Source organism: Alternaria metachromatica (assembly GCF_023757995.1).
Source record: "Alternaria metachromatica strain BMP 0045 chromosome Unknown scaffold_12, whole genome shotgun sequence".
NCBI lineage: Eukaryota > Fungi > Ascomycota > Dothideomycetes > Pleosporales > Pleosporaceae > Alternaria > Alternaria metachromatica.
Genome location: NW_026055503.1, coordinates 622780 through 649991, shown reverse-complemented (window position 1 = coordinate 649991; position 27212 = coordinate 622780).

Here is a 27212-nt window from a genome sequence, read left to right as displayed (position 1 = left end):
ATAGTAAGTAAAACGCTAAGCTATACTAACTATAAAAGTATTTAAGAAGTATTTTCTACTATTAGGTAAAGAGAAAAAAATACTATTAAGTATTTAGAACTTATCTTTTAATTATATAATCTCTATAGTATAATATCTATTTATATTAGAGCTAGAGATAATTAATAATTAGAGATAATTAAGTATATTATAATTATTCTACTATAAAAGAAAGTTAGAATAAAATCTCTAGCTATATACCTAAGAGCTAAGTAATTATATGTCTATAATTAGATAATTACAACTACTCTCTAACTTTAATATACTTTCTAAAGTAGTAAGAGTATTAATCTACTCTACTAAAATTAATTCTATTAAATCTACTATAATTAGTATACTCTAGTAGAGTTTAGGCTTAAGAATCTAAAGCGTAGTAGTAGGTTATAGCCTAATTAAGCGTTTAATTATACTTAACACTAATAGTAGTAAGCTCTTGCTTATTTAAATAAGGCCTAATAGCCTAGAAATTAACTCTATTAGTTTAGAAATTGCTTTATAATAGTTTAGAATCTAGCTAATAGCTATAAAAATCTAGGTATTCTACTAGTAAGAGATAATTCTAATAGTAAGATCTAGGCTTCTAGTCTTTTCTAGGTAAGGTTTATAGCGTAATTAAGAGCTTAATAAGCTTTACTAGCTACCTATATAAGTGCGCGCTTAGGCTAAAATTAGAAACTTTATAATAATAAGTTCTCTAATTTTTCTCTTCTCTACTATAATTATCTACTTTTATATTATTAAGATATTTAAGCTAATAAGCTAGTAAGCTATCTATTTAATTAACTCTTCTACTTAAGATTTTTAGCTCTTAAGCTTTAGCGCTCTTAAGTTCTACGCTTAATTCTCTACTCTACTTAATATACTACTCTACTTAATATACTACTTTACTTACTTCTCTATTTCTTTTATTACTATAGTAAGTTCTTACTCTTATACTTAAATTAATAGCTAACTATTATAATTTAGTCTAATAACCTAACTTCTAACTCTACCTCTAGCTATAAGTATTAGTGCTTTAGCTTCTACTATAATAGTGTCTTACGCTCTAATTATAATACCTCTAGTAGTAGTAATTATAATACGTAAGCTAGTACTTAGCGTAATAGCGCTTAGCGTAATAGCGCTCTACTTAATAACGCTTTATAATTAAGCGCTTAACCTTTCTACTACGCTTAACTTAAAAAGGCTACTACTTAAGTTCTATCTTTTTCTTCTAAAATACTAGTAGTCTATAGCCTATTCTCTAGTAGCTTTATATAAAGTAACTAGGCTTCTAACTCTTAACTATCTTAGAGCTTTATAAATTCTAATAATTAACTAAGTTAGAGCTTTATAGCGTCTAGTAACTTACTTAGTAATAATAATTTATATAAGAGTTATAAGTAATTAAAGTTATATATTAAGCGTGTCTACTTAGATTATAAAAGCTCTTAGTTTAATAACCTTAATAATAAGAATATCTAAGAGACTATTAAGCCTATTTCTAAAAGTAGTATCTTTATTACTAATAATACTTTCTAGACTTAGAATTCTAGTCTTTAGTAATCTAACTATATTAAGAAATAAAGCGCTTAAGATTAAGAGAAGTAGGTGTCTCTAAGCAAAGATTATAGTTATAGTTACTCTTCTAAGAACTTTAAGAGTAAAGCTTCTATACCTAAAACTCTTCTAGATTATCTATATCTAACGTATACTAGTTATCTACGCAAGTAAGTTAGAGTATTACCTAACTATAATACTTCTTAATATCTTTAGTATAAGCGCTATATCTATTAGTAACTTTTTAATTCTATTCTAGAGTCTAATTACTTTAAGTAGCTCTACTAAGTTACGTATTATTTATTCTACTATTCTTATAGCTACTATCTAGCTAATTAAAACTTTTAAGATTGCTATATAGATATAGTAGATTACTATAGTACTAAAGTATATTTATAATTCTCTTTTCTTTAGCTCTTTTAATCTTTTACTAACTTAATAATAGTGCTAGAATACTAAGAACGCTTAGAAGTATTATAAGTAGCTCTACTAAAATCTCTATACTTATAAGAAGTAAAAAAAAGAAGCTAAGAGTAGTTCTAAAACACTAGCTAAATTATTAGATAGAACTTTTAAGTTTTTAAGTAAGAAGAGCTTAAAAAGTACTCTATCTATAACTTCTTAAGACTCTAATTAATATAGTGCTTATAGTAAGTTTATAATACTAAGTAAGAGAATAAAAGAGATTAATATAGATAGTAGCTAGATACCTCTACTTACTCTTTCTACTTAGAGTTATTTGCTTATAGCCTTTAATCTATTATTATAATACTTAGAATATTACTACTAGAGCTTATCTTAGTAGCTACTACTACTAACTTTCTAGCTATAAGCTTCTTAATTTAGAAATTAGCTGCTATAGAATTAGTAGTAGAATTAGTATAGTTATTATTAGTCTTAGTAGTGTAATATCTAGTCTTAGTAGTATAATTATTAGTCTTAGCTACGTAATAACTATTCTTAGTATTATAATTCTTATAATTCTTAGCTGTATAGTTACTAGTCTAATAGCTTTATATCTAGTATTATAAGTAATAGGTTCTATTACTATACTTAGCGTTAGCTAGCTAAGGCTAAGTACTAGAAGGCGTTACTATATACTAAGTATAATTAGATATAGCTTAAGATTTATATATAGAACTAGGCTGCTAAGACTACTTATCTAAGAGCTTAGGTTAAGAATTTTAAGAATAGCTAGAATAATAAGCTAGCCTTTAATAAGCGTAACTATAAGAGTTATAATTAAAGAGATTAGCGCTATAGTAGTTAGTAAGTTAGTAGCTATATAAGTTAGTCTAGTAGAAAAGTTTAGTAATTTCTCTACTTTATACTTATATTAATTATTAGTAATTACTTCTCTATAACTAGGCGCTAGTTAGAGTAACTAAGATCTAGCTTAGATATAATTAACCTTTATAGTAGTAGTCTAAATAAAAATCTCTTTACTCTATCTACTTCTTAAGAATTAAATATTATAAATCTTATAAGTTAAGTAGCTATTTAAACTTCTTAAACTATTATTAAGTAAGTAATTTAGTTAATCTATCTATAGGTATAATTATAGTCTCTAAATACTTAACCTTAAATAATTCTTTAGTATATTTCTACTATAGCTATATATTCTAGATATTAATATACCTAAGCTAAGTGTTAATATACTTATTCTTTCTAATAACTAGCCTAATTATCTACTAATTATTATACTAGATAGTCTAGAGTTCTCTAAAATTAAGCGCTAGCTTTTTAAGAAAGCGTCTAAGCGCTATAGCTTTCTTAGTAGTATACTTAAGAGTAAGTAGCTCTACTTTTATAGTAGAAGTAGTAACTATACTTTATTTTATAGCTTTCTAAAAGATTACGCCTTTATATAATATAGTAATATAGCTATAAGATAATTAGTAAGTCTCTAGATTATTAGTAAAGAATATATCTCTAGTAATTATTAGATTAGGCCTATTATAGTTACTATACTAGATTATATTAAAATAAGTATAGTAGAGATATATAATTACTTACTCTATAGCCTTTTTATACTTATTACTTAGATTTATAAAAAAGTGTAAGAGCTTTAAGATAGTATATACTATATCTAGTTAGAGTATAATTACTATATAGAGAATAGAGCTAACTATTTTCTAGTATTTTTTAATCTTAGGCTTAGTTACTTCTCTAGTATTCTTAATTAGCTCTTCTAATAGTAGAGGTATTAGAGAGAAAGATCTATCTCTAAGCTTAAACTTCTTAAGTATCTTATTTATATATATATTATAAATAAGTATAATTATCTTTAGATATTAGTCTCTAATTATATAAATATCTAGAAACTACTCTATATCTCTCTAATCTTAGATCTTATACTTACTAGAGATCTTAGCTTATATAGCTATTACGTATTACTCTATACTCTTATAATAGAGTAATAAAATATTATTAATATAGAAGAGAATAAAAATTTTATATTCTTAATTAAAGAAGAGGTAGAGCTCTTCTTAAGAAGCTATTATACTAATAGCTCTTAGCGTTTCTAAGAACTTCTTATACTATAATAGTAGAGAGTCTTATAATCTATAGAGCGCGTAGTTAAGCTATATATATAATTTTAGCTTTCTAAAGCTATCTAGTATCTTATAGATTACTAGGTTCTTTACTATAATCTTTGTATTAAGAAACGCTTCTATAATATTAAACTATTTAATCTCTAGATTACTCTAGGTAGTAATTACTATTATAGTGTAAAAGAACTTTATAGTAAGTATTACTATATAAGTAGAGTTAATTAAGTTCTTTTTTTAGAGATTACTATAAACTATAATTTAAGCTTTATATTTAAGAAGATAGCTATTCTAATTATACTTATAAGTTTATACTTATTTTAATAGAAGTAGCTAATCTTAGGCTTATAACCTATAGATTTCTATCTAGGTCTCTTTCTTACTTAGCTAATTAATCTCTCTCTTAGAGGTATCTTTAAAGAGTGTATATATTAGATACTAGATTAGTTATTTCTATATTTTAGGTAGCTCTTAGAGATTATTATAGTATTAGTAAGTAGCCTTTAGCTTATACTTACTAAGCGTAGTAGCTATAATAATAGAGTTTATAGTCTTATAGCTAGCTTAATTATTCTAGTCTTTTTAAAAACTAGAGAAGTAGATCTTATAAAAGTTAATCTAGGCTTACTTATTAACTAAGCCTATAATTACTATATTTATACTATCTGCGCTATTACTCTCTAGTTAATTACTAGGCTAAGTAGGCTACTTACTTTTACTCTTAGAGTATCTTAATAGTTAATAGATATTTATAGAAAAAGAGCGCTTAGACTCTTTATCTATAACTCTTCTACTATAGCGCGTTCTAGAGAATTTAGCTATTAGCTAATTCTATAGCTATATTAATTATTAAGAGAAGGCTACTAATTTAGGTAGTCTATCTCTTAGTTTCTTTAGCACTTACTCTAGTTAAGCTAGTTTCTTATCTATTTCTATAGAACTAGAGTCTATTATAATAAGCTTAATAAATAGAGTTAGATCTTCTAATCTATATATAGAAGGCTCTCTACCTCTAGGCTCTAATAGGTTAGCTTTCTTAGGTATATATACTACTCTTTAACTATTAAGAACTCTATAATTACTTTAATTATCTATCTCTAAAATCTTATACTTAGGCGTAGATTCTAGAGTAGTAAGCCTAGTAGAAAGCTACTAATTATTAGAAATTTCTAATAGAACACTAGCCTTATACTCTATCTCTATTAAATTAATAGAGCCTTAATTATATTTAATAAATAGGCTAACCTTATTACTTTAATTATAGTCTACGTTACCTCTAAGATCTTACTTAGTAGTTAATAGCTCTACTATACTTACTATTTAATTAATAGAAAGAATATTAAACTTTTCTATAGAATTAATAAGCTTACTATTATTAAGTATTTTAACCTACTTAAGTACTTAATCTCTAGTTAGCTTCTCTTTACGCTTACTTTAATAGAACTTCTACTTATTAAAGGTAATATTATAAGTTATAATTACTTAATTAATTACTAGTACCTATATATAATATATATTAGAAGCTTAATAGCTAATAAGATATTCTATATAGCTATAAGGCTTAACTTTAAAGTCTTAATAGTACTTTCTAGCTACGTAATTACTATTAAGTAGATACGCTTAATAGCTATAAGTATAGATTCTACTCTAATCTAGGCAAAGATTAGTAGTCTAGTGCCTAATCTTAGGTAGCTAATAATATTAGAAGTACTTTCTAAACTATTTATATAATATCTAATCTAGAAATTAATAGCTATAAAGCTATAATAGACTTATTCTATAGAGTTAAGCTACTATATTTATAATTACTAGCTAGAGCCTAGCTATAAGATTAGCACTTATGCGTATCTTAATTAACTTAGTAATAAGCTCTTAGCTAGCTCTCTTTACTAAGCTATTAGACTTATAAGTATATAGTAGAGGCGTTATAATTATAATTCTTTTTTCTTCTACCTATTTCTTAAATCTTAAGTACTCTCTCTAAGGTAATATTATAGTATTGTTATTCTAATAGATTTCTATAATCTTCTACTAATAGTAGTGCTTAACTATAGCTATAAAGCTTATAATAACTTCTATTATAAAGTCTAGCGTCTTATTCTTTAGATTATAATTATATAGCTTACCTAAATAATTCTTCTTTATAATTAGAGCCTATTTATTAAGTATATAGCTTATAGAGAAGTTAAATAGATTCTATAATACTCTAAAGAAAGAACGTAGTAATAGCTTATAAGAATAATAAGAGATTGTTTAAAATGTATAGATAGTAGTGTAATTATTATATTTACTACGCTATATACTTATAATCTCTATATTCTAGGTAGCTTTAATAAGAGCTTTAAGAGCTTACTTATCTAAGTAGTCTAATCTTTAGTACTAAAGATTAGCGTTACTAGTGCGTAATTATAGAACTTATAAGTAGATAATAGTATTTATAATAATAGAATTAGAAGAATAAATAGAAGAGTTATATTTAATAAATAAAAAGTTAAATCTATACTTAAAAGTTATAAGAATAATAGACGTCTTTAGCGTATCTATTCTAATTATATAATTATAGCCTATATACTATATACTACTATTTCTAAGAAGCTTCTCTAAGATAATATTAGTATAGAAACTAGAGATAATCTTAACACTAGTAAGTATAAAATTAGCTTTTCTAGGTCTTTTAGAGGTACTAAGAATAAGACAAAGTATATAATTACTAATACTAATTACTAAAAGAATCTAGCTACCTATTTTAACTATTTCTCTATTAGTCTTAATAAAGAAATTAGGCTTAATTAAAGCTTTATTATTAACTAAGTAGACTATAGCTCTACTATTAAGAATTATACTAGCTAAAAGTACGTAAGGCTTAAAGCCTATACTAAAGATAGAAGGCCTAAACTTAGTAATTAGCTTCTTTAGGTAAATAATTATTAAGACTATATTACTTAAATACTTAGAAGCTAGAGCTTTTATCTTCTAGCTAGATTACTTAATCTTCTTATATAGGCTACTCTACTTCTCTTTATAATAGCGCTTTTAGATCTTTTACTTATTTTAAGTTAAGAGTTCTATTAGTAAAATACCTAGTAGTCTAGATTTAGTAATTATAGTCTATAATTAGTAATATAAAATAAGCTTCTACTTATACTTTATATTAGATTTATAGAGGTAAGGCTTAAGTAGTAAGCTTAACTACTTCTTACCTAACTTAGTAAGAGTAGAGAGTTAATCTATAATAGCGTTAAAGATTATATTAGCTTTTCTCTTTCTAGTAGTAATTAATATCTTCTAGAGAATAATACTAAATACCTTACTAAGATTACTAAAGCTTAACGTATTCTTTCTAAGAGCTATAGTAAATAATTAATTATATTACTACTAGTAAGTCTACTTAAAGTTAAACTTCTTAATTATAGTAAAAAAGTTAGTAATTATAAGAAGTTCTTTAACCTCTAAGAGCTTAAAGATCTTTACCTTTTAATAGAGTATTAACTAGTTAGTAAACTACTTTTTAGTAGTACCTTCTTAAGTCTTCTTAAGATAAGTATAATACTTTACGTAAACTATATATTACGTAGTCTAATTAGTAAAAGTAAGTATAGTTTTAAGAGTCTTTATAAGAGACTAGACTATTCTTCTATTATTACTTATAGTTATAAGTAATAAGTACTTAGGCGTAATAGTGCGTATAATCTAGTTCTTAATATTATTAATCTTCTTACTCTTTCTTAACTACTACTTAGAATTATAGTTCTAGTAAGCTATAAGTGTAGTACTATTTTTAGTCTTATAGTTATAATCTTATAAAAGAGTATTATACTTATAAGTAGCTTTATTATACTTATTCTTTTAATTCTTAGTTAGCTCTATAGAGAGAGAAGCTAGAGCTATAGGCTTTAGAACTAGAAGATTAGAGAACTTAGACTTCTGTGTATCTATATATTTAATATCTAGAAGATTAGAATTAATCTCTTTCTAAATACTCTTCTTATTATAGTATTACTTAAGAAGCGTAAACTAGGTATTCTAGTTAGATTACTTCTTAAGAAGCATACCTATAGCTATAATAGCTATATTATAATTACTTATATCTATAGAGTTAGAGCGTAGAATTAATATAGAGATATAGAGAATATAATTAAGTAATTACGTAGAAGAAGTTCTAATTACAGAATATTTAGAAAGAGTAGAGTAGAAATAAGATTAATTAATCTATCTTCTAGTAAGCTTTAATACGTAGTAGAAATTAGTTCTATAATTAAGTAGCTAGGCTTATAACTATTAGAGCTAGAGATAATTAATAATTAGAGATAATTAAGTATATTATAATTATTCTACTATAAAAGAAAGTTAGAATAAAATCTCTAGCTATATACCTAAGAGCTAAGCAATTACGTGTCTGTAATTAGATAATTATAACTACTCTCTAACTTTAATAACTCTAGATACGCTACTTTAGTTTTTACTAGTAATAACGTTACTAAGTTTCTTAAAGACTATAACTAACAAGCTAATAATAGAGACCTCTCTAATAAGATAAGAGTCTCTATTCTTTTAGATTATATTAGTAATAAGAATTACTCTATTACTTATATTATTAAGCTCTTTACTAGTTATAAAAAGAAGAACTAAGCTAAGCTTAAAGCAAATATAAAGAAATACTAGGTAGATAAGAATACTACTATTAAGATAGATAAGCGCTTATACTTATAAGCTTTTATCTATAAGTATATAAATAATTTACCTAGCTTTACTAAGTATTATACTTACTTCTATATAATAGCTAAAGCTTATATTACTAATAAGTAAGTTCTATAAAAGAAACTTAGCTTTCTCTTCTACTATAAACTTCTAAAGTATAATAAATAAATAGTTACTTTTATAATACCTAACGCTTCTAAAAGTAATAATTAGACTAAGTACTATATAGATAAGATCTATATCTTTCTTAAGAAACACTATAGAAAGAATAATACTATTAATAATATATATACTTAGAAACGTAGTAGTATAGATACTAAAATAAAATATATTATACTTACTAATAAGCGTGCTACTTTTAATCTAGAGAAGGTAAAGAGTATTATTACTAATCTTAAGAAGTAATAGAAGAAGTAAGAATCTTTACTTTCTTCTAATATAGATTCTAAAGTAGAATAACTTATAACTTTACTAAATAGTCTAAAGCTTAACGTAGATATAGTTTATTTCTTTATAGCTTACTTATTAGTTACTCTAATCTTTAAGAATTTCTATAATACTCTATACTTTATAGACTATATAACTAAGAAAGAGCTCTTTATTAAAAAAAATAATAGTTCTTTTATTACTTAAGTACCTAGAAATATAGCTTCTAAGAGAGAAACTATTTAGTATAGAAAAGCTAAGTATACTAATACTTACTATATATATAATAAGAAAAGTTATAAAATTACTAATTATAAACTCTATAATAACCTCTATAACTTAGATTAGATTAGTTATTATTAGAATAGTAAGCGTAAGTAAGAAATATACTATTTTAGCCTACTCTACAATTACCTTAACTAAATCTCTAGTACTTCTCTATTAACTTATAAGCTTAAATAGCTTAAATCTAAGATTAAGAAGTATTTTAATATTACTAATAATATAATAGAATAGCCTACGTCTAGTGTTCTTTCTAAGAAGTTTAAGAGAGACTTTTACTCTAAGCACGTTCTTAAGTAATTAAACTTAGCTAATATAATTACTTACTTAGACTATTACGCTAGTTATAGAGACGCTTAATAGTAGTTTATCTAGTTTTAGAAAAGTATTAAGTACTTTAAGAATATCTAGCTACTTAATAATATTAATTCTAATAGTATTATTATTAGTAGTAAAAACACTACGTTTCTCTATAGCACTAAAGGTAATACTATTAGGCGCCTAAATAAAAGTATTCTTAGTAACTTTAATTAAGTCTATAATAGCTATATTAAGAAGAGAGGTAGACTCTCTAAGTAATTATAGAGCTCTTAGCTATTATCTAAGAAGAATACTATTAGATAGGTTTTTAACTTATAGGTATTAGACACTACTATAATACTAGAGAATAGTTAGTTAGAATAGCTATTTCTTCTATAAGCTTCTAACACGCTATTTATAGTTATTTACCTACTTACTAATATTTATATTAATAATAGTATATTAGCTAATTCTAGATATTTATTATAAGACTATAAGAAGAAGGTAGTTAAGTTCTTAGACGCTCTTTCTAACCTAGAACTTAAAAAGCTTATTAAAGAATAACTTAATTATATTATAATAGCGCTTCTAAGTTAGAAAGTATAAGAAGTAATAGTTTCTAACCTAATTAGTTAGAATAATATTACTAACTAATTACGTAATCTTCTAAAGAAGAATAGTATTAGTATAGATAGTATTAGAATAGTAAATAGCTTTAAGGCTAGCTACGCTATAGATTTTAAATAAGCTTTATTTTTATCTAAAATCTATACGCTCTTTTATATATCTACACTCTACTATTATACCTTCTATAAATATCTATTATAACCTCTACTAACTATATAGTTATATTAATGTAATACTAATACTTCTTATAATACTATTAATATATACTACTTAAATATATAAACTTAATATAAAGTTACTAGTTATAGTAACTTATAGAGTAATACTCTTAACTATATATCTACTAAAGTAGTATATAGAGTATAAAGACGCGCTAGATACGCGTTTGTCTAGATAGATCTACTAGAGGCCTAGGTTTATATTTATAGTAATTCTATTAAATATCTTATTAATATAGGTATATAGATAAATATTCTTTATCTTAGCGTAGCGCGTACGTTAAAAATACTATATAAATACTAGATATAGAAGCTTAGTAACTTACTATAAGGTATTACTTCTACTAATAGAGGCTATAAACTATTTATTAGTACTATATTTAATATTTCTATACGTATTAGTACTATAGTTATTTACACTACCTTTTATATTATTATAAACTTTATATACTTAGCTATACTTAGAAAACTATAGTATACAGCGTTATATATTAGAATATAATATAATATATTTAGTAGAGTGTAATATTATATTTAGTCTAAAGATAGAACTAAGTTAGTTTTCTTTATTATCTTAGATTCTAAGCCTATATACCTATTCTCTACTATAGACTATAAATAAAAGAATAAGAATAATAATACTATAAAACATATATAAGTTAGCACTATAACTAACTTTACTTTAGAGCTACCTTAAGATTCTTCTATAGTTTAGTATCTATACTAAAGAGCGTAGTATAACCTAATATATAGTTTTAAGTAATATAATATACTATTTCTAGTAAGTATCTAATAGATATAGAGAAGGTAGATACGCTCTCTCTTTAATAATAGCGTAGAGATACTTTAGATAAATAAGAATACTAAGCTAATTATTTAGTATAAATAGAAGTTTACTAAGTATACTATTATATATAAGATTAACTATAAAAAGATACTTAATTACGCGCGTAGAACTTATTAGTAACTAGAAGTTACTACCTTATATAAGACTATAGATAAGAAAGTTTAACCTATTAATATTTCTTAAGTAGATAAGCTAATAGAGTTTAGATAGAAAGACTAGAAGAAGTAAGCTATTTAGTGTTAATAACTTTACCTTTCTATTTATAAACTAGACCTAGAACTATAGAATAATATATTTAAACTATAATATACTATATTTCTATAAGAAACTTACCTTATACTTAAGAGACTAGCTAACTTTTATATTAGATTATAAGTTACGTAAGAAGAGAGAGATCTCTTTATCTAGATACTCTATAATAAGAAAGTAGCTTTATTATAGAAATTTACTAAATCTAGTAGAATATACTCTAATATATACTTACTATATAAGATCTATATAGTTAAATATAAAGCTTAGTAAGCGTAAAGCTTTACTATTTCTAAGAAGCTTAAGTAGGTTATAGTTAATATAGCTAATACTTACCTTAATAAAAGTATCTAGAAATACTATAATAGTTAGTATTATAATCTATAGTACCTAGTTTCTAAGAAGAATAGAAGAGCTTAATAGATCTCTAATATATAAAAGATTAATACTATTAGTATATATAATATAAACCTACTACTAATAGTAGATAAGTTCTCTAAATACTTTACTAGATATCTTATTAACTCTTTTATAGATCTTTATTCTAGTTATAATTAGATTACTCTTTACACTATAAGCTAGAATATAATAGCCTTTTAGATACTAGTTAGTCTTCTTTATTTATATACTATAGTTATAAAGATAACTAACTTAGTTATAGTATTCTAGCGCGTTATAATAAAGATCTTTAAGAACTATTAGCTAAATACTATAGTATTTATTAATAATATTACTTATAGAGGTTCTAAGACAGACTATAGTAGTAAAATAACTATATCTAGTATTTATTACTATATCTATAAATATATTCTCTAACTTAACTATATTTTTATAGATATTAAGCGCGCAGAAAAGATAGTCTCTAGTAAGAAGTACTACTTTTTTATAGAGCGCCTAGAGGTTATTAGCTATAAAATTAGCTCTAAAGAACGCTATTCTAATAGTAAGAAGGTCTAGAAGCTTTTAGACTAGCTACTTTACTATAATATCTATAATATTTACTTATTTCTTAGGCTATATATCTACTACTATATCTAGGTAAAAGAATTTACTACTATTACTAAGCCTCTCTTCTATCTTCTTTATAGAGATATAAAGTATAAGTAGAGTCTAGATTAGAATTAAGTAATATATATACTTAAATATACTATATACTTAGCGCTAGCGCTAGTAAGCCTTAACTACTTAGATATATTAAAGTACAAAGTTTTTCTTATAACTAATACTAGTTAGAATAAAGAAAAAGCTTATCTTAAATAGCTATAGGCTAATAGTAGACGCTATTCTATTTAATTTAAAAGTATACTCTAGTTAGTAAAAGAACGTTTTTAGTATTCTACTAAGTTAGAATATAAAGTAGTGCTTTAGGCTTTAAAGAAGTTTTGTATATACTTATATAGTATATACTTTACTATTAAAACTAATACTATAACGCTTATTACCTAGCTTAATTACTTTTTTACTAATAATCTAGAATTAGTTATAAATTAGTAGATCTCTACTATTCTTCTTTAGAACTTTAATATTATCTATATCTCTAGAAAGAAGAATATTATTATAGATACTCTCTCTTACTACTCTAAATCTAATAATTAGATTCTACTAGAAGAGTCTAAGAATAATCTTAAGAAGTTTATTAACTATATAATTAGAAGTATAGAAGAAGAGCTACTACCTATTAGAGCGTTTTAAATACTTAAGTATAAGTATACTAAATAATCTAAATAGATTACCTAGTTTCTTATTAATCTTAAGATTTCTAAGAGTATAACTCTAAAAGAGCTTTATATATAGAAGAAGAGAGCTCTAAACTTCTTTATACGTAATTACGCGCTCTTCTATAAGATTTTAAGAAATATAGCTATACACTATATTATTAATAATACTAATATTTACTTATAAACTATATAGTTAACGTATAAAACTATTAGCTATTATAGAACTAATACTATATACTCTATACTCTTCTAATATTACTAGTAGTCTAATATATATAAAGACGTTTAAAAAAGAATTTAGCGTTATTTTAAATGCTAGCTTTACTTCTCTAAGAGAAAAGTTAATATATTAACTAATACGTATAGCTTTATAATCTAGAAGTTAGTTATAATTAATATAGTTTATATACCTTACTACTAAGATAAGAAGTATTTTATTATTACTAAAGAATACTTAAGTAGATAGCTAGAGGCTAAAGCGCTTTCTAATAATAAGTCTAGCACTATTACTAAGTTTATTTATAAGAATATTATCTATTAATAGAGTATAATACGTAAGCTCTTAGTTAATAGTAGACTAGACTTTACTAAGGTAGTAAAGTATTTTATAACTAACTATAAAATTAAGCGTATCTAGTTATTCTTATATAATCTATAAGCTATAGATAAGATTAAAAGTAGATATAAGTCTATTATTAATACTCTTACTAAGCTATTAGACCTATAGGTAAATAACTTATCTACTATTTTTCTTACTAACTATATTTCTACTTAGTCTTAGATAGGCTATTTACTATACTAGTTAATTACTAGTTAAAACTTAGTTCTTCTATTAGAATTAGAGCTTCTAATATAGTAGACTCTTCTATTCTAGAAAGTAAAGAATTACGTATAACTTCTAGTAATACGCGTAATATAACTAGACCTCTAGAACTAATTTACTAAGAATACTATTATCTATACTAATTAATTACGTTAAGCTAAGAAGAATTATTAGAATAACACTAAAAAGATACACTATAAGAAGTTTTAACTTAGTAACTTAGTTCTTCTATAGAACTCTATATAGAAAATTAATATATCTAAAGATAAGAAGCTTAACACTAAGTAGGTAGATTTTTATTATATTTAATAACTATAGCTAGAGTAAGATACCTACTAGATTAAGAATCTTAATAGAACTCTACTTCTATATACTATTTCTAGTAAGAGGCTAAAGCTCTTTTACTAATAAATACTAAAAAATATTACTAAGTAATATTATAGCTAGATAAAGCTCTATAACCTAGATAACTAGAAGAATACTAATATCTCTACTAACGTGCTAGCTAGCTCTATTAATAATAATAAAAAAGATAGCTAAAGCACTTCTTTCTAACTATAACTTAAGAAAGAGAAGGTAAGTAATACTCTAAAACTTATTAGCTAGCTAAGTATTCTTTTAAGGCTTATTAGTTAGCTAAGTATAGTTATTACTAAGCGCTTTATAAAAGAAGAATAAAGAGTATTTAAACTAAACTTTATTTCTTTCTCTAATTCTAATATATTATTAGTATTAGATAGAGAAAGAGCTTAGGCTATAGAATAGTCTTTACTTAAGAAAAAAAAGAGAAAGCCTACTATAGACTTTTTTATCTAGAAGCCTCTTTAATAATATATAGTCTACTATTACTAAGTATTTAAAGTACACTTCTTTAGTCTCTTTTTATTTCTTTTTTCTCTATTACGTTAACTATACTATAAAGAATCTTAATATTATAAATATATATAAACTATATTAGTTTTATAAAGAAGTATTCTATAAGTTCTACTAAAACTAAAGAGATAGCGTTCTTCTTACTTTTAATCTTAATTTATTCTAGCTTTTTTTCTACTACACTTATACCTTAATAGTAATAATAAGTCTCTACTTATTATACTCTTTTTCTAGTATCTAACTTTCTCTCTATAGTCTTAAACTATACTAGATAAATATATTATAAACTATAAAATAAGTAGTAATAAAAATAGTGTAGCGCTTATAGCAGCGTTTAGCTAGAAGCTACTACTAGAGCTTAAGGTAAACGCTACTCTAAGTACTTTCTACTACCTCTAACTTCTCTACTATAATATTAATACTAAATAATATAGATAAAAAGTTTACTATATATATTAATACCTCTTTTTATAAGTACTAGATAGTATATATTTAGATACTCTTAGTAGAGTATAAGTACTATAAACTTTAAAATAAAGTAAAGAAAATAACTTCTACTATTCTTACTACTTTACTATATTCTATCTTATATTAGATTCTCTACTACTAGTTAACTAGACTATAGAGTTATATAACTACTAAAGCGTTACCTCTACCTAGTAATAACTACCTAGACTTAGTTAATTTACTATTTTAAGCTTTTTAAGCTACTTAAATTAGAGCTTAGAATAGTAATTTCTAGTTATATTAGCCTACCTATAGTTAGGTCTCTAGAAAGTAACTACTACTAGGTAAATAAGAATGTATCTATTCTACTACTATCTTAATACACTTAGAATACTTAGAGAACGTAGTAGCTATAGTTCTACGTATAATAACTAGCTATAACTCTATACATAACTACCTAAAAACTACTATAATAACTATAACTACTTAGTCTTTAGTAACTAATACTCTATTACCTCTATATACTCTTAGAGGTAATAAGAAAGAAAGCTATAAGTATTATAGCTCTTTTATAACTTTAATATTAGAAATACTAGTACTAATTATAATAAGTATTACTCTTTTAACTATTCTATCTAGCTTTAAACTTTTTTTAAATTATATTTATATAGCTATTATAGTCTATTAGTAGCGTTATAATAATTATAGTTTATAATAGTTCTAATATATAGATTTTAGGTAGATTAGAATTTTACCTAAAATCTAGTTATTACTACTATAATAATATAACACTATTTATTTACTAATACTATTATATATGTAAGAATACTACTAAGTATAATAGCTAATTACGTAATTAATTACCTTACCTTTACTATAATTTTACTTCTTAACTTTACCTATTAATATTATAATATTATAATACTATAATAGATAGACGTTTCTTAATTATATATATATATACCTCTCTATAGCTATTACTTCTTTCTTTCTTCTCTAATCTTCTTAATCTTTTCTTCTTACCTCTATATACTATAGTTACCTCTTAGAAGTAAGCTATATCTTCTTTCTTTCTTTATTAATCTAACTTTTTTTATTTTCTATATTAGTAATTATAACTATAACTCTAACTACTACGCTTAGTGTAAAGAAGTATAATAAGTCTATAAGCTATCTAAACTTCTTCTATAACTCTTAGTTACTATTAACTCTATATATAAAAGCGCGCGCTTAGCTTACTATACTTATAACTAATTCTATAAATAAGTATATAAGTATAACTATATATATATATATATAAGCTTAGTACTATTAGTTCTATACTATAAGCTAGTTTAGTAAGAGTTTCTTTATAAGAGCTAGTCTTAGATTACTAAAGAAAGATACTTACGCTGCTAAAAGCTTAGTAGAAGATAGCTAGTAATAAGAATAAAAGTAAGAGAAAAGCTATAAATACTAGAAAGTTAACTTTCTCTTATAGCTAAAGCTTTTCTTTATAAGAGACCTCTTCTTAGAAAGATCTACTTTTTAAGCTCTATATATCTAGTCTAACTAAGAATTTTACTACTTTAGATATCTATAGTTAAGTCTTTAGAAGTAACACTAGCTTCTTTTCTATAGCTTCTTCTAGTTTATAACTAAAGAAAAATACTTTTATAATTATCTAGACTCTATATACTAAAGCTAAGACCTAAGTTCTTACTTTAGCCTAAAACTAGAATCTCTAGAATCTAAATATTAATAGTAAAGTAATAGACTTTATTACTAGTCTTAAATAGTAGTCTTTTAAGTAATAGAAAGTTATTCTTAATACTTTTATAACTAACGTAATCTTTTTATTTAACTAGATTACTAACTTTATTCTTAAAGTATCTAATATAGTTAAAGCGCTACTAAAGCTTATAGATAAGTATAGTAGTGTTAAAGTATTTAATAGCTAGTATTAAGTCTTAAGCTAAGCTAAGAATACTAAAAATAAGTATATTATAAAACTAACTAACGCTACTAAGAGTATTAATATATTAGAACCTAGTTTTATAAGCTATATCTTTTACTTTTTAAGTAAGGTTCTATATAACTACTAGGCTATATCTAATATATAGTTCTATCTTAGGTATCTAGATATCTATAATATAGCTCTATTTTTAGTCTAAGTAGTAGCTATTTATATCTATACTCTGCGCAAAAGTACTAAAACTAATATTATTATATAAAACTAAGCTACCTTAAAAGATTTTATTAAAGTAACTATTTAGTTTACTAAGAAGAACTTACTTTCTAAGACACTATCTTTTTTAAAGTATTCTATTAAAGTATTAAAAAAGAACTATAAGAAGTATAGTATAATGCTAGATATACTTAGCTTTACTACTAGAAATATTATAGTTTCTTTTACTTATAAGTATAAGAAAGACAGTACTTATAATAATTAATATAACTTTTAGTAATATATCTTTCTATATATAGTTAATAGATATTCTAACCTAGACTACTAGATTACGTATACTCTTTATAGTAGTAATAAAGTAATAATTACTAACACTATTACTAGATACTAGATAAAGCTTTACTCTACTTATTAATTAGCTATCTCTATTATAATAGAACTTAGATTATTTCTATATAAGTTAAGAGTAATTAATAAAAATAGTAATTATATTAAAGTAGAGCTAAAGAAGATTAGAGTAAAGTAACTTAGTAGAGCTAAATTAGTTACTTCTTTAGTAAACCTAAAAAAGTAGGTATACTAAGAGCACTAGACTAGTCTTAAGGTAGTTAAGAAGAGAGTAGTAGTAGCTAAGTTATAGAAATTAAAGCTTTATAGTATACAAACTAGCCTTCTACTACTACTACTACTACTTAGCACTAGCGCTCTAAAATCTACTCTAGCTTACTAATCTTTATCTAAGAAGATAGACACTACGCTTAATAAAGATAATTTAAAAGATAAAAACTAGAATTCTAATAAGCTTAAGGCTTTAACTATAGCTAAGAACTATAAATATCTAGATAGAACTTCTAATTTTCTTTAACTAATTCTTAATAGCTACTCTAAGTACACTAAACTTAATAACTATAAATGTATTAAAGTTATCTAAGTATAGTATTAAAAAGTTTATATTAGTTACTACTCTAATAGCTTATTAATTAATAGTACTTATATCTATTAGACTTATATATAAGTAATAGCTACCTATATAGATCTCTTTAAGTAAGCTATAAATATAAAAGCTATAAATAATATTCTTCTTCTTTTATATCTTTTCTAAGATAAGTAGTATAAACTCTAAACCTATCTAGTTATATCTATTCTCTTTATTAAGTAGTATAAGCTTAGTAAATAAAACTCTAACCTTTTTAGCTATTACTATTATTCTTAGATAGCTTATAATCTATACCTAATTTCTTTCTAGAAGAAAGTTAGTAAAAAGATAGATTAGAGTAAGCTAGTAGAAGACTTTAAGTAGATAGGTAATATTACTATAGAGAACTTTAAGTAGCTATTCTTTAATAATAAAAAACTTAAGAAAATTATTAAAAAATTCTTTAAAATATACTATTACTACTTCTAACGTATTAATAGTAATAAGAATCTTAGCTAGCTTTATATTATATACTATTCTTTTATTTAATAAGCTATCTATACTAACCTTTATTACTAGATACTCTACTTAGTACTTTGCAAAAAATATACTATAGTTTCTTACTCTTACTACGCTAAGTATACTATACTAGGTAATAAGACGTTCTTCTACTATATTAATCTTAATCTATTATTTACTTATACTTAAGGTTAAAGTATAGATATAATCTAAGAATTAGTTTTAATTAATAATAAGAACTTTTAGAACTATATAGAGGTCTTAGAGAGTTTCTATTAATATATAAAGCTATACTTATAATAGTATAAAACTACTAAGAAGAATTCTACTAGCCTTATTAAAGAATAGTATAATAATATTAATTAGATATAAAAAGTATAAGTAATAGCGCTAGGTATAAAGTAGAAGAAGTCTATTTATAGAGAAAGAGATATTTATATTATCTACTCTATAATACTCTATAGCTCTATAGAACTAGTAACTAAAATCTATTAAATAATTTTTCTATAGTATATTATAGTACGCTAGAGCGTTATAGAGATTCTAGCTATAGAAATATATAATAAAATCTTAAAAGCTTATTATAATTTTATAGCCTCTTCTATAATACTATCTAGATATTATAATAAGTATATTAGTATTAAGTAGATATTTCTAGTAGATATATATATTAACTTCTTCTTCTAGATCTAGAAGGCTATTCTTATATAAGTTTTCTAGAATAACCTTCTTATATATAAGAAGATCTATAACTTTCTTAGTAAGAATAAGAATAGTATTCTAAAGTATATCTAGAAAGAGTGTAAGTATATTATTAAAGAGATTAAGGTGCTATAGCTAGTAGTTAAAAAGCTTAAAAAGGCTGCCTTTACTAAGAGCGCTAATAGTAAATATCTAGATATTTTCTTCTTTACTAATAAGAGTATACTTTCTTCTTATAAGAGATAGTAGTATATTTAGAATTATAATTATAGTATAGAAGATACTATTAGATGTCTTATTAATAAAATTAATATAAAACTAGATATTTATTACTACTTCTATAACGCTACTAACTTTAATACTATACTTACTTCTTTCTTTCTATTTAAGACTTCTTAGACTTACACTAGTAGTCTAGCGTCTAGTTTATTATTACTCTCTAGCTTCTTACGCTCTCTAATAATATTACTACTACTAGTTCTACTACTTTCTTCTTAGTTTAAGATACTAACACTAGCTCTATTAGCTTCTTTTACTAGCCTATCTAATCTATATTATAGTAGATAAAATGTAAAGTAGACTAAACGTACTAGTAATATTACTAGTACTTAGATTTTAAGTAAGCTTTTTATTTTACCTAAAATCTAACTACTACCTACACTATAGTAGTGTATTACTAATATCTCTACTTAATTATTTATTTTGCTTTTTACTTTTTTTTTTATACTTTTTCTTTATCTTTTCTTTATACTCTAAGTAATTAACACATTCTAGATAGTATAATAAAACTATACTACTAGAAAGAGAAGATTTATACTAGTATATAAGGTATTCTTATATAAATTAGATCTTTAATAACCTAAGAATTACCTAAAGAGAGAATATCTTTTAATAAAAGCCTTTTAGAATTATCTTATTATCTACTATTTTATCTTTTACTTATACTTTTTAGTATTAGACTCTTATATAATACTTTAGATAATAGAATCTCTCTATAATAGAACTCTTTTCTACTAAACTAATATCTACACGCTTTCTTACCTATACTAATTATCTTACGTTCTTATAGTAATATATCTTTATACTTTCTAATACCTATATAATACTAAGTAAGTAATATAATATTAATATTAGACTAAGTATAGTCTAAGACTACTATTACTATAAAGAATCTAGATACTTTCTTATACTAGTATATAAAGAGCTAATTATACTATAACTTTAATATTAGTGCTAACTTTTCTACCTATAAGATATATTTATAGAATATAAGTAGTCTAAGTATATTTTTATTAATATATAAACTTAGCTTTAGTAGAGTATATTTACTATAGAAGTAGCTTATTTATACTATTTTATAAAGATTTATATACGTATTAGTTATAGAGTTTACTAAGACTATACTTATTTTATATTAAGTGTAAGGCTTAGAGAATAGATAATAGAACTAGCTAGTTCTAAGTAAATAGCGTAGTTAGCGCGTAAGTATAAAGTACTCTAAGAGTAATTATAGTCTAATTTAGTTAAGTTACTAGTTTTATATTCTAGAAAATAGAGCTTATTAAAGGCGTAATCTTCTAACTATACTACTCTTTTTTTTAGTCTTTCTACGTAATAAATCTAATATTAAGATTAAATCTAGTCTAGTTATTAACTCTAATATAGTTATAGAGCTATATAATAGTATAGATATAAGTATATATATATACGCTAAAACTATACTTAGTTTAGTTCTTACTAATATCTTTTATCTTTTAGAACTCTAGCTATAAAAATACTAAGTCTTAGGCTAATACTAGTACTTCTCTTAGTAATACTATAAATAAACTTACTAGAGTAAGTAGTAAGACTATACTTAAATATAACCTAACTAACTAGATATATACTAAAGAAAGTAGTTTAGAAAACACTCTAGATAATATAAATAAGAAAGTTTAAAAAAGTATAGAAGAGAGAATATATATAGCTAATAAGAAAGATTTAATAGAGTCTATACTTACGCTAGACCTAGATAGTTATACGTAGAATAATATAGTAGTAGCTAGTTCTAAGGTTATAACTTCTCTAACTAATAATATATCTAGATAAAACTTAGTTATATTATATATTAGAGATAATATTATAAGTAACATAGTTATATCTAGTAGTAAGAGTATAAGCTAGTATAAAAGTACACTTAGTGTATACTTAAATACTACACTAGATAGTTAACGCTAAGACCTACTAGTTAATATAGATAAGAGTAGACTTATACTAGACTTAGCTAATTTATTTATAGTGTTACTTAGAGAGCCTAATTATAATAATAATACTAGAGATACCTTTTCTTTAAATAGTTCTAGAGTAAGTCTATACTTAATTCTATCTACTATAGTATTTAGATCTAACTTAGTAAATACTTAACTATAAAAAGGCTAAGAGTTCTCTAAGTATTAAGTTCTTATACTAGATATATTAAACGTCTCTCTATAGTTTATTCTTAGTTTAATTCTATTAGACTTAAGCTAAAGTCTTATAAAGTATCTATTATTTAGTTACTTATCTAACTATTAAGTAGCTAAGTATTTTAAACTACCTCTATAGTCTAAATCTTAGAACTAAATCTAGTCTAGTCTAAGTTTTATATTCTAATAACTATAGCTAATATACTATAAATCTAAATTTTAGTCTACTCTCTTATTACCTATCTCTCTATTTTATTTTAATCTCTTACTATATATATTTTTATATAAAGTTAGTATATATTAAAAAGTTTAATCTAAAACTATACTTATATAGCTATTAAAACCTAAATATATTTATAAATAGTAGTTATATCTAGTAGAGTTAAGACCTAGTAGTCTAAACTAAGTTAGACTATATCTAGGTAGACTAATATATATATTAGTTAAGACCTAACTAAGATAGTTTCTATACTTACTACGTTTATTTCTTCTACTACTAGTAGTCTTATATATTATATATCTAATATCTATAATTCTAAGTATTTTATAAGTTATAATAACTACGTAGATCTAAAGTTATAATTAGCTAGACTATACTAAGATAGATTTAAATATACTTACTTTATTTACTTTAAGCTCTAGTAATAGAAAGTTTAGACTACGTTAGAAAAAGTTATAATTTTTTTAGTTATGCTTTTTTACTTATAGCGCAATCTACGCAATCTACTAGTATTTTATATAATTTATAGCGTTTTACACTATCTATAATAGTCTAGTACTATCTAGAATATTCTATTTACGTAGTTTATAGAATTTGTGTAACTACCTAGCTATAACTACTTATAATTATAAAAACTATATAAATAGCGCTTTTTATAGTACTTACGTTATAAGTAGTTTATAATAGTTTAAATATAAATATAACTATAAGTCTTATATAGAATTAACTAATTTATAAGTTTAGCTATAGTTATATTCGCGCTACACGCGTAGGTGTTATAACCTAGTTATAGTTACACTATTTAATATTATATAGAATAGTACTATACTATCTTAATTAGAGTTTTGTAGTTATAATTAGAGTTAAAGATATAAGATTATATATTACTTTAATAACGTAAGTGCTACTATAATAATATTATAGTATTAGTCTTAATTATAGAGACACGCATATTACACACTTTATTCTACACTATACCTATTACCTTATACTATCTAATATCTACTAGCTCTACTAAGCTATATCTTACTATACCTTAGCTTTCTAAACTAGTAGTAGACTATTAAGCTAGTATAAAATATCTAACGTAAAGTTCTAGTTTACTACCTTACTTATAACTCTATCTATAAACTTATCTCTATTAGTATCTAATAATATAATACAGAGTTGCTACTTTCTACGTAGTAGCTCTATACAGAGTATAATTTTCGCAAAGTAATAGTCTATACCTCTACTTCTCTTCTATAGCTCTTTTATAATTTATTATAGCGTATTACTACTATAAGAGAGAGTATAAGATGCCTCTTTTTAGCTGTACACGCTTTATCTCTAGCCTTAGTAGCTATAATAGAGAAGTAGAGTTACTTATACCTGCTATTAGCTATTTACCTATAGATCTAGCTAGCTTAGCCTATTACCTAGTATAGCTTCTCTATAGTAAACTTCTTATATCTATTTTAAAGACCTAGCGCTATAGAATCTTAACTTCTAGATTACTTTCTAGCGTAAATAGAATATATACGTAACACGCCTTAGTAAGTTAGCTAATCTAGTAGATTCTAAAGAGAGACTAGTTCTATTTTACTTAATAGTCTTAGAGTTTAAGTAAAACTATATAAAATACTTTAGTAAGCGTAATTATCTCTACAAAAGCTATTAATATTATAAGAATTCTTAGTCTATTTAGCTTTCTCTATAACGCCTTTTACTCTTTTCTTTATAGTCTACTTATTCTACCTAGAAATATAATTATATTTTATTTTCTATACTTATTCTTTAGAGTAAGTACTATTATTAGTTAATAGATTAGTTTATATAAAGTAATAATTATTTTTAAGAGTATAGTTAGTAGCTATTTCTTTTAGTTAGTGTTTAGGTTAGAATAGTTAATAAGAAAAGTCTTATTAATAATCTTATAGATTACATTAAGCTTTACGCTCTCTACTATAGTATTAGAAAGTAGGTTTTAGAATACTATTATATTAGGCTTAAGAAGTTCTATATAGATAGCGTTCTTTAATAGAGTAAAATTAGCGTTATTATACTTATTACTATACTCTTTATCTATACTTATTAAAACTTAGTTTTTGTATATATTAGCTTTAATATAGGTAAGGTTTAGAAAACTAGATATAGCTTGTATATCTAAGTAGAAGAGTTACATTACCTTTCTATTATCTATCTCTAAGCTAGAAACTAGTTAGCTTTATACTTTTGCCTTAGTAATTATAGCTTTAAATTAAGAATTAGAGTATAGTTATAATACTACTTTAAATACGCTAGGTAGAAATAAAATTAGATTCTTCTATAAATTCTTTATTATAAGTATTCTTCTTAGAATAAATATATCTACTAAGGCTATACTATCTTTTAGAAGCTTCTTATAGTTATTATCTTTATTAATATAGATTTTACTATACACTTTTATAGCTTTTAATAATTTTAGCTAATCTATACTTATCTTTATACTATTTAGTATAGTCTTAGAATCTAATTTTACCTCTTATCTAATGCTATTAAACTTCTTTAATATAAAAGCTAACTCTTACTTATTATTATTATTAACTAAATATACTATCTAATTATCTCTATAAAGAGCCTTAGTAATAAAAGTTAAGCTTTCTATAAACTTGTTCTTAAATAGCGTACTAGATAGTGCCTAGAACTTCTAATAATAGGTTTAGTTAACGCGTATTACGTTATAGAGCTAATTAAATTTAGTAGTGCTATTCTTTAAGTTATAAAACTTATTAAAAATAGTGTAACTCTATACTATAGCTATAGTAGAAATTATGTAGTTATTCTACTATAGTTTTATTTCTTTTCTAAAGGTTACTATATAATAGATATTTATAGCTACCTTATTTAGAGAAAGTAATATATAGTTTATTACTAAACCTTCTATAGCTATTAGTATAAATCTACCTAATATAAGTAAAGAGAGCGTTAGTGTAGTAAGTTTATAGCTCTCTATACCTTTATAGCTAGTAAACTTCTAGTTATACTTCTTATAGTATTTAACTCTAGCTACTTAGTAATTATACTTTCTATTCTACTTATTAAATTTTGCTAGCTATATATTACCTACTCTTCTTCTTATCTTAATAATTTCTATCTTAGTAAGTACTAGAAAGTAAGTTTTATTAAACTTTGCGTAGGTAGTAAATTAGAGAGCTATTAGATTTATCTTCTTTATCTATTTTAAATTAGAAAGGCTTATCTTTTTAATCTCTATTATCTATGCCTAAATAGCCTAACTAGTGCTACTAATAATTATAAGTACTACGCGCAGCTTATACTAGTAGAGAGTAGACTTATAGCTATATATATATAGTATAGAGAATTAGTCTTATAATAGATAGTTACTACTATTATTTATACTCTTACGTAAGTGCTTATCTAGATTCTAGTAGATATTAATATATATTTATAGGTGTATATATTCTAAGAGAATTAGTCTAATTATTACTCTTATTTTACTATACTCTATTATATTAGCAAATATACTACTATTATAGTTACTTAGCTCTTAGAAGTATAGCTAGTATACTTTAACTAACTAGTAGAGAAACTAAGTATAGTCTAGGCTAAATAAAACTAGTAATTATATAGACTATCTCTTCTTAAAAGTATTTTATTTAAATCTCTAGAACTTCTCTACTTTTAGCTAGTCTACTTTATTACACTATTCTATAGCTATAGACTTACGCTTACTAATCTTATTCTATATTCTAGAAAACTTATTAGTATTATTCTAAATAGTGTCTTGCTACTATATACTATAGATAAAATAACTAGAGCTTATAGTTCTTCTTCTCTTTATCTTTATATATTCTTTATACTTTTTTTATCTTCTTCTTATTATTATTTACTATATCTTCATTCTTCTTCTTCTACGCTATCTTTTATACTTTTACTCTATTTACCTAGATTACTACTATAGCTTACTATATTGCTATAAGCTCTAGGCCTAGATTTAGCTTAGCCTTAATACCTTTAGTTATAATAAAACTTAGCTATATTAGGTTACTAGGCAGTATAATTTACTTTTATTAAAGAGTTAGCACCTCTCTCTCTAAAAATATAAATAGTAGTTCTTAGTATTTATTATATTTCTATAACTTTAGAGAAATAAGTAGTATGTTAGATTTATTAGATAAGCTAGAGATTTGCGTCTTTCTACGCTTATAATTATTTCTAGAAAGTAGAGAGTATTAAGGCTATAGCTTATTAGTAGCTAGAATTATATTATAGTGCGCTTAGGTTATATTAATATCTTAGAACCTAACTTTATAGAATTAGTATATATATTCTATAGCGTTATTAAAGTATTATAATTATATCTTTTAGCTTAAGAGCCTTAAGCAGCTAAATAATAGCTAGTTTTAGACTTAACTCTATTACGCTTATTAGCTAAAATTTAATAACTATACTAAGATTATTATTATCTATTACTATAATACTACTTTCTTTTACGTAGTCTAGTATTATAGACTTACTTATAATATAGTACACTTTATACTTCTCTTTTATTAACTTCTTTTTAAGTTTATTAAATAAAATATATCTTAGTTAAAGCTTCTTTTTATTAAATCTACTTTTATTA